Here is a 9,138-nt window from a genome sequence, read left to right as displayed (position 1 = left end):
CCCCTCTGCCTGCCTAGCCTTGCCATTAGAGGTGAGGAAGGGGACCAAGTGGCTGAAGAGAAAATGGGAGGTTGAAATCCCTGCATGTGTCATTAACGTTCCTTCTAAGTACAAGTTTTCACAGAATGAATGTGCACATTGTAAATATGCTGAAAGAGTCTGATGAAAAGCTTTGAATTACAGGTATTAACCCAGGCTATTAAGAGATCATCTGTACTTTGAACTTATTCTTTGGTTGCTATTTGTCAAAATCATCTCACTTTTAAATTTGACTTATTTGAGTAGAGGACTGGTGGAAATACTTAGGAGTGGAGGACTGGTGAGATACTTAGGTGGGAATACTTAGGTGGGAATGGAGGACTGATGAGATACTTAGGTGGGAATACTTAGGTGGGAATGGAGGACTGGTGAGATACTTAGGTGGGAATGGAGGACTGATGAGATACTTAGGTGGGAATACTTAGGTGGGAATGGAGGACTGGTGGGAATACTTAGGTGGGAATGGAGGACTGGTGGGAATACTTAGGTGAGAATGGAGGACTGGTGGGAATACTTAGGTGAGAATGGAGGACTGGTGGGAATACTTGGGTGGGAATGGAGGGCTGGTGGGAATGAATACTTAGGTGAGAATGGAGGACTGGTGGGAATACTTGGGTGGGAATGGAGGACTGGTGGGAATACTTGGGTGGGAATGGAGGACTGGTGGGAATACTTAGGTGGGAATGGAGGACTGGTGGGAATACTTAGGTGGGAATGGAGGGCTGGTGGGAATACTTAGGTGGGAATGGAAGACTGGTGGGAATACTTAGGTGGGAATGGAGGACTGGTGGGAATACTTGGGTAGGAATGGAGGACTGGTGGGAATACTTGGGTGGGAGTGGAACATTGGTGGGAATGGAGGACTGGTGGGAATACTTAGGTGGGAGTTGAGGGTCAATGGGACTACAGCCAGATGTGTGACATTTCCTCAGACATGCGGCATTACTCTAACCTGTTAGATTTCTGTACTTGGCACCTCAGTGTTTGGGGGAAGGATCACCTGAAGAGACATTACACAAAGCATATTGTAAATAAAGAAAGCCCTGGTTTTATGAAGCCATGCATTCTACAACCTGTCTCTGATTTATGAAGATAAGCAGCTAATTTCCAAATCCATCCATATATCTGATTTGTATACTAATGTATAAAATAGCAAGGTATCCTCACCTTATAAATTAAACGTTAAACATTTTCTGTGTGTGATCTAAAATATTTAAACCCCACAAATTTGTCCTTGATTTCTCTCTCTCTTTTTTTTTCCTTGCTTCTGTCTGGACATCTTCCAAACACATCTTGAATCTGCCAACCATTCACCTGTGTTCTCCCCACTTGCAGCGACTGCAGCTCCTTGCTGACCTTCCCCTTCCTCTAAAGCTGCCCCCATAGAGAGGATTTGAACTGATGGAGCTGAACACATGTACTAGACAAGTGCTCTTAACTTTGAACCACATACTTAGCCCTTTTCCTGTTTTTCCATTTTGAGAAAGGGTCTATAACCCAAGTAGGCCTTGAACTTGTGTCTCAGACCTCAAGCAGCTGGGCTAACAAATCTTGTCACAAGACCCAACAAGCCTTTTTAAAAATCCTTTGAAATGTCATTCTCAAGCTATATAGAGTAGCATATATCCATAGGCATATCTACTTGAGAGGCAGAAATAGAACCATTTAAGTCCAGAAAGTCATGGAGAGCCTGTACACCATAGCAAGACTTTCAAGTTTAAATAAATGTTTGATGGTTTTTTTTATCACATCTAGAATAAATCCAAAGATCTTATTGGTCCCAAATAACTTACAGTTAGCTTCTGTCTACCATATGGCCTCTTTCCCATTGGTCATTGTCCTCATCCATAGTGGCCTCCCTGTTCCTTTGGGTACTACTCCATGAGAGGTTCCATTATGCTGCCTTTGCCTGAGATGCTCTTGAGCCCACACCATCTGCTCATTTCTCTCCTCACGTGTCAGTGATTAAGAGGCTGTCCTTGGCCTCCGTCAAAATTACATCCCTGCCACTTTTCACTTCTTGCCTTCTTATTTTCTAAATAGAACTAACTCACCACTACCCAACATTCTATATAATTGGATATCTGTCCTCTGTTTAAATATAATGTTGACTTCAAGAAAGATCGTTGTCACTGCTATGTCACCAGACTTTTAAACAGTGCCTGTCCTGTAACACATGCTCAGTGAAATTGCTGAGTGAGATACTAGGATCCCAGTTGCTTGAGAGTTCAAGAGACTTGTAAGACCATCCAGGGTGGAAAGTAGGGAAACCCAGAGAGATGATGGGGCTTACACAGGATCATACAGTTAATAAATGTTATGGTTTCAACGTGTCCTTCAAGGGTTCTTGTGATGAAGCTGAGCCCCATTGGAAAGTATTAAGAGATTGGACAGCTGAGCCAAGTGTGGTAGCACACACCTTCAATCCCAACATTTGGGATAAAAAGGCAAATGGATTTCTGTGACTTTACTGGTCTACATAGTGAGCTCCAAACCAGCCAAAGCTACATAGTGAGACCCTACCTCAAAAAAAAAAAAAAAAAAAAAAAAAAAAAAAAAAAACAAAAGAAAGAAAGAAGGAAGGAAGGAAGGAAGGAAGAAAAATGAAGAGGGACAAAGAAGGAGAGGAGGCCAGTAGATGTATGTATACATGTTTACTCCTGTGACTCATCTTGTAAACCTCAAGACCCTGTCAGTAAGAAGGCCACCATCAGATACCGTCCTTGACTTCTGGTGGACCCCCAGAACTGCTGAAACTAACCTCTTTGCTTTAGCTATAAGGTAGCCTACCTCATATACTTCATTATGTACTTCAAACACAGCACAACAGAAGAGCTTTAAATAGAATCTAAATATGTCAGGCCTACAAGCATCTCCCCAAGTAGGCGGTGCCTCGGCAGAGTGACACATGCTGCCTCTTTGTACAGCTGTGAATATAAGTGGTTGAGGGGAAAAAAAGTCAAAGACTATTATCTGTGGCACATGAAAATCAAATTTCAGGGTCCAAGGAAGTTTTAATTAGAACACAGATGTCCTCATGAATTCACATAATATCTCAGGCCATTTTTCACTATAGCAATATTTGAGTAGTTACAACAACAACAACAACAAAAAAAATCATGGGGACTCAAAGCCTGAAGTACACACATATCTGCTCTAAACTGCCCCGTTACTGTTATTGGCCGTGTCTTCCTGCTGAGGAAACAAACTTACTCCACAGCCATAGACACCACCATGGTAAGTACAGAAAGAACAGGAGGCAGATGACAAAATGGCAAGCCATGAGTGTTATTACTTTCTCTCTTCTCCTCACCTATTATGTGCATGGGGTTTTTGCCTGCTCATATGTGCACCATAGATGTGCAATGCCCTCAGAGGCCAGTGAGTATCAAGTCCTCTGGAACTGGCATTACAGATGTGAGCTGCCACACGGGTGCTGGGAACTGAGACCCCATCTTTTGGAAGAGCAGCCGTTGCTGCAGCTTCCTGTTGCTAATTTCTTGTTTGCCTCTGGAATAGGCAAAATTGTTTATACCATCCTAGTATCATCGTATTGCAAATGGCTGCAACCTCCTCATTGGCCACGTGAAGAAACCAAGCCTTATGAACACTAGCATCATACGTGCCCGAGTTAGTCTTCCAGTCCCAGTCAGAATTCCTACAGTTCATGTGACAAAAATCAATGTAACTAAAAAATTTCAGGTATTCATGTGATGGGTCCAGAGATCTGTCTCTGGATTGTGTTTTCCTTTTGATTGGATTCTTTTGTGGGCATGCTCTTGCTAGTGGCCTCTGGAGAGGAGAGAGATTTGAATCTTGGGTTCAAATAATCAGACCAATGAGAGTCTGTCCCAGGACACAGAACACTGGGGTTTTACCTTTTTTCTTTCACTTTAAGTCCAACTTTTACTAGGAATATTGATTATACAGAATGACATTTTATATTTCCATGTGTTCTGTGACTAAGAAATATCATTAAAGACTCAGGGGGGCCCTTTCCCCTTCTCAAAGGAGAAGAGGGGAGGGAGAGAGGGAGGGAGGCACTGTGTCGGAGGCAGGGACCAGGAGGAGGGAGGACATCGATCGGAATATAAAGTAAATAAATTAATAACTGAAAAAAATGATTACGAAAAAAGATTCCTCCCTAAAATCTTCACCATTTAAGAAGTTGTTCCTGCCCCTTCCCGCAGCTAAGGAAACATATTCCACAGCCAAAGACTGTGGCCATAAAGATCAATAGAGTTTAATCCCAATGCACGGTCACATACTATGATAAAACAAGAACAGAGGAGAGATCTCTACCACAGGTTGGGACAGAGATGAGGGAATAATGGTTTCCCAGAAAATGGCTGTGCTAAACCAAGGACTTAGGAAGAACTAAGGTAGGAGGGTGTGGGGTGGAGAGAGTACATAGTTGGCATTGGGCACCTGGGATTTAACTGCTGTGGAAGGAAGCTCTGTCAGGTACTAGTATGTGTAGAATAATCCAGGTTTCTGTGCTTTTACACTCCTCAATGTGCTGGTCCCTGGCCCCAGGAGACTCGATACTCCAAACTAGAGAGTCTCCTAGATCATCAGCCATAATCACCGCCCTGTGCACAATCCCTGTAAAGATGTTTCTTCCACTTAGAAAGTATCACCCAGCAAGCATCTCCCCCACACTTGTCTAATATATCATCCTATAATTCTGTAAAGGTTGACCCAAAGCAGTTACTACCTCTCTGCTCTTTAAGTACTAAATTCTATTTCAGCGTTTATCACTATCCAATCTGCTTCGTCATTTAACAATGATCATCACTGAAAGGAAGATAAACTTCATGTGCCAGGAACCTCCCAGAAATCAGACAAGGCCACTCTTCCCGTGTAGGGAAGTCTTGGCAGCCCCTGTAGCTTTCATGTCTGCCTCCCGGCTGGCCGCCGACATTTCTGAAGCATCCTCTCAGCTCCAGCCTTGCTTCAGAGCACTTCCTCCTGAACACACTCCCTCTGCCTCCTTACCCCACCAAACCTCCGTTTAACCTCCCTGTCTGTCCCTAATTGCCCAGGCTGATAGAGAAAATAATTAGAAATTTTAAACCCCAGAGTTATTTTTGCCACTTCCACTGCGTATGATGTCACTAGACTCATATATATATAATATATATATATATGTATAAACATTTAATATAATTTTATATAACCATATGTAATAAATAAGATCACAATATATATCTAACACTATATATACAATATATAACATATAACATATATATGCAACATCTAGCACTATACACAATTTTAGCACGTAAAACCAGTTTAGGAATGGATGTATTGTATGTGGTTATAAGTTTATAGTATGTGACTAGACACAGCAACACACCAGATATTTATTCATTATACTCCTTCCAGTCCTCTTTGTTCCCACAGCTGCCTAACACCTCACCCCTGCAGTAGCCCAAGACTCACGTCCCACCCTCAAGTCAACGGCCTTCTCTCCAAATCCCCAATGTAACTGTGTCACCTCCATGCTTACATATCTCTGGTGGTTCCTCACAGTCTGTAGTTTGAAGCTGATATTCCTTAGTGTGGTGTGCAAGTCTCAATCCCAGTGACGTGCTGCCTAAGTTTGAAATGAGGGAGTAGAGCCTGTTGACTGCGCACAGTGTGGTAGGTGCAGAATCCCCTAGTAGGTGACTGTTAGTCCTGGAGGAGGACTCCACTGACCTAGTGTCTTCTTTGTACATTCTGAGTGATGGCAATGGCTTTGGCTGAGGAAGTTCTTTCTGGACACTGGACCAATGCCAAGTTTATATTATTATTGTTATTTATATTATTATTATTATTATTATTACATTTATTTACTCTATGGGTATATGTGTGTATGTGTCTGTGTGCATGCATGTGTGTGTGTGTGTGTGTGTGTGTGTGTTGTGTATTTGTAGGGTTACATGTCTATGTGTGGCAGTCAGAGGGCAACATGAGGGTATCAATTCTCTCTTTCCACCATGGTGATCTCAGGAATTGAACTCAGACATCAGGTTTGGCAACAAGACCCTTAATCTAATGAGCCATCTCCACAGCCTCAGTTCTTAACTCGAAGATACATCTTGGAATCCTGGAATATCCCAACACTTTTGTGTGGGTTTTCTGTTTGTGCTTATTTTATAATGGGGAAGCTGAGGTCCTGGAGTTTCTCACTTACTGTAGAGACCCACACATTGTAACGTGTAACAATTAAGGTGTCATCTCAAACTACCAGAATCCTTGGCTCTGTTCTACTAAGATCTGCGGAGAGAGTGAAGCTGCCTGTTTCATCAACCCAGACTTTGACGATGAATACCAACTTCCTATCACTCTAACCACCATCCCTCAGCTCCCACCTAAACATGACCAGTACACACTGTCTGGATCCCCAGCCTTCATCCTGATCCAACCCTCCCTTAGTCCTTGCCTCTCTCACAAACTCATCCTTCCATACTTCCCTGAAAGGTCACCTCCTGTATGCTGCCTTTCCTGGTGCTCCACTCTGAAGCCAAGCTAACCACCCTCCTCCCTATCCCCAGGGCACTCCCTATAACACTTACCAAATCACAATGCAGCCTAACTTTTCTCTTTCAGTAAGCTTGTAAGCTCTTTGTGCCAGAGACCAGGTCAGCTTCCTCTGTGTATTGTGGCTCTGCCTGGAACCTGGGATGGAGTACAGGCTTCATGAATATCTGCCAACCTGGGTTTACTCAATGGGTGCTCAGACTGGGAGAGTTGGGCTGACGATACCTGTATTCATTTGCAATATACTTTGAGGTCTAAAGAACTTACACTAATCAGTTATTTCATGTAATCTTCTGAAACTGATAATGTTCCCACAGTTGACTCAGTTTCCCAAAGCTCACCCAACCAAGAAGTGGCTGGACTAGCATTTGGCATCATGTCTGAGTGTAAAGTTCTCTCCATCACTTCCCAGGTCATCTGAGTCAAAAACTTGCACATTTTACCACCAAGGGCACAGTAACTAGGAGAGAGAAGCTGCTGGCTGGGGGCCATTCAGTTTGTACCCCACTCTGTGTCCCTCTCCTCAACAGGAAATGTCCAGCAAGGTGACAAAGTGGGAATAGGGTCCTGGACAGAAGAGGAGTGTGCTGCCTCTGTCTCTTCCCATTTACTCTCTCCCTGTGTGTCACAACCTGAATGTTTAAATTTTGTATTTAGTATTTACTCCAAAATGGCTTTCATCTGATTTCCCCCTTGCTCACCAATTTAGCTGTCAGAGTGAATAAATGTGAAGCTGGGTCTCCAGTCTCTCCAGCTCACATTACCTTCCTAGAATTACTCCCGGCGGGGAGGAACCGCTGCTGGGGGCCTCCCACAGAATTATCCGGTTACTAATGAAGCCTCTCTTCAAGCCCAAACCTTAGAAGAGGACAGGGCTCAGGTGGGGGGAGGCTGGCAACATCCACCTCAGAGAACCAGATGACCGTGTCCTGTGAGTGACCAGTGAGAACGGGGGGGGGGGGGATGAGTTTATAGATGCCCGATACCAAACAGCTCCAGAATGGAGTCAACATTGGTAAAAGTATTCGAGTTTAATGTGTGGTTAGTTTTCACTCCAACCCTGAGGGGTAAGGATTGTTAGCTCCATTTGCAAGTTGGGAAACTAGAATTCTAAGAGGCATCTCCTGCAGAAGGAAAAAGACTACCCAGTCTGAACAAACTCTCCAAGTTTAACAATCTGGTCTCATTCCGTAGCAGAAATCTGGGTTTGTGGGAAGGAAGATTTCATGTCCCAAATAATTTCATTTTTGCCTTTGAAGTTGGGTATGCTCTGAGCTAGACTAATAGGTGTTCAGCTTCCTTGAGCAAGTTATTTGGAGGGGTTTTTGATTACTTGAAGTATGCCCTGTCTATTCCAGAAAGAATCTGAAGTAGCATCTTCCATATCTGGTGGGTCCTTGTCACAGTGGCCCCTAATATTTATAGGCTGGTTACTATGTGACAGACATCCAGTGGGGCTGTGCATAGGAGGTGGACTCTGTTGTCATGGCCATCTTACAGGTGAGAAAACTGAGGCTGAAGGAGTGGATGGAGTGCCTGTCACCCCTAAAATAAGGGGTGGTGTTAAGATCAGTGTTCAGGCAAGCTGCCCTTACTCTGTAGACTTCAGTGCCGACTGAGTCACTGCCTCTTAATCTGGTCTTGATTTTCTGAGGATTTAGTCAGAATTCAGGTGAGGAATTGCATGCAGAGTTTCTGTTCCGGAGTTCCAGGACTCAGTCTAGAGCCCAATAAACAAGGGCATTGTATCAGTTTTGTAGAGTCACCAGGAGGACTGATTGACAGGGTGGTGTGTGTGGAGCAGAGCTCAGTCATAAACAGTGGACACCGACCTTGTCATTTTCACTACCCTGGGAGCACAGACTTCCCACTCCTCCTTGGAGCAGTGACACCACCTGTTTGCTCAGCCCCTGGACCTTCGCCATCATTTCTCTACCTGGACCACAGACCATGTAAATCTCAATTGTTGTTTCATTTCATGTGGGTCTTTTTTTTTTTTTTTTTTTTTTTTTTTTCACTTGCCTAAGAAGTTTTTGGAGGTTGGAGGAGCCTTGTCTGTTTGGGTTCCTATGCATGCCATAAACTATGCACTGGCCTCTGGTCTCTCCAAGCCACTTAGAGGAGAGGAGGGAAAAGGAGAGGAGAAGGGTGGGGCCAGAAGAGAGAGGGAGAAGGAAACAGTTGTTATTCCATATTTGCCCATGAGCCAGAAGGCAGATGCAGGCTTTTGGCAAACTCTGGAAAGCATCTGTGTGTGCATGCACATGCTCATCATGAGTTTTCATAGACATGGGTATCGCCCAGAAATCAAGGTCCTAAGCTCTGTAGATGAGTCAGGTTTTGGTTCTTGGCTCAGGCCATTATTAGTCACGAGGCACTATGATGGCTGTGATCTCTTTAAACCTCAGGTTAAAATAGGTAACATGGGTGCCCAGAGGAAACTGAGATCATGGCTGTAAAATGCTTAGCATTCTAATGCCTGGCCCGGATTAATGCATCCAAGAATAGAAGTGTGTGTGTGTGTGTGTGTGTGTGTGTGTGTGTGTGTACATTTGTGTGCATGTACACACC

The sequence above is a fragment of the Micromys minutus genome (assembly GCF_963924665.1).
Source record: "Micromys minutus genome assembly, chromosome: 13".
Lineage (NCBI taxonomy): Eukaryota > Metazoa > Chordata > Mammalia > Rodentia > Muridae > Micromys > Micromys minutus.
The sequence above is the reverse complement of the archived record's forward strand: the minus strand, read 5'-3'. Positions refer to the sequence as shown.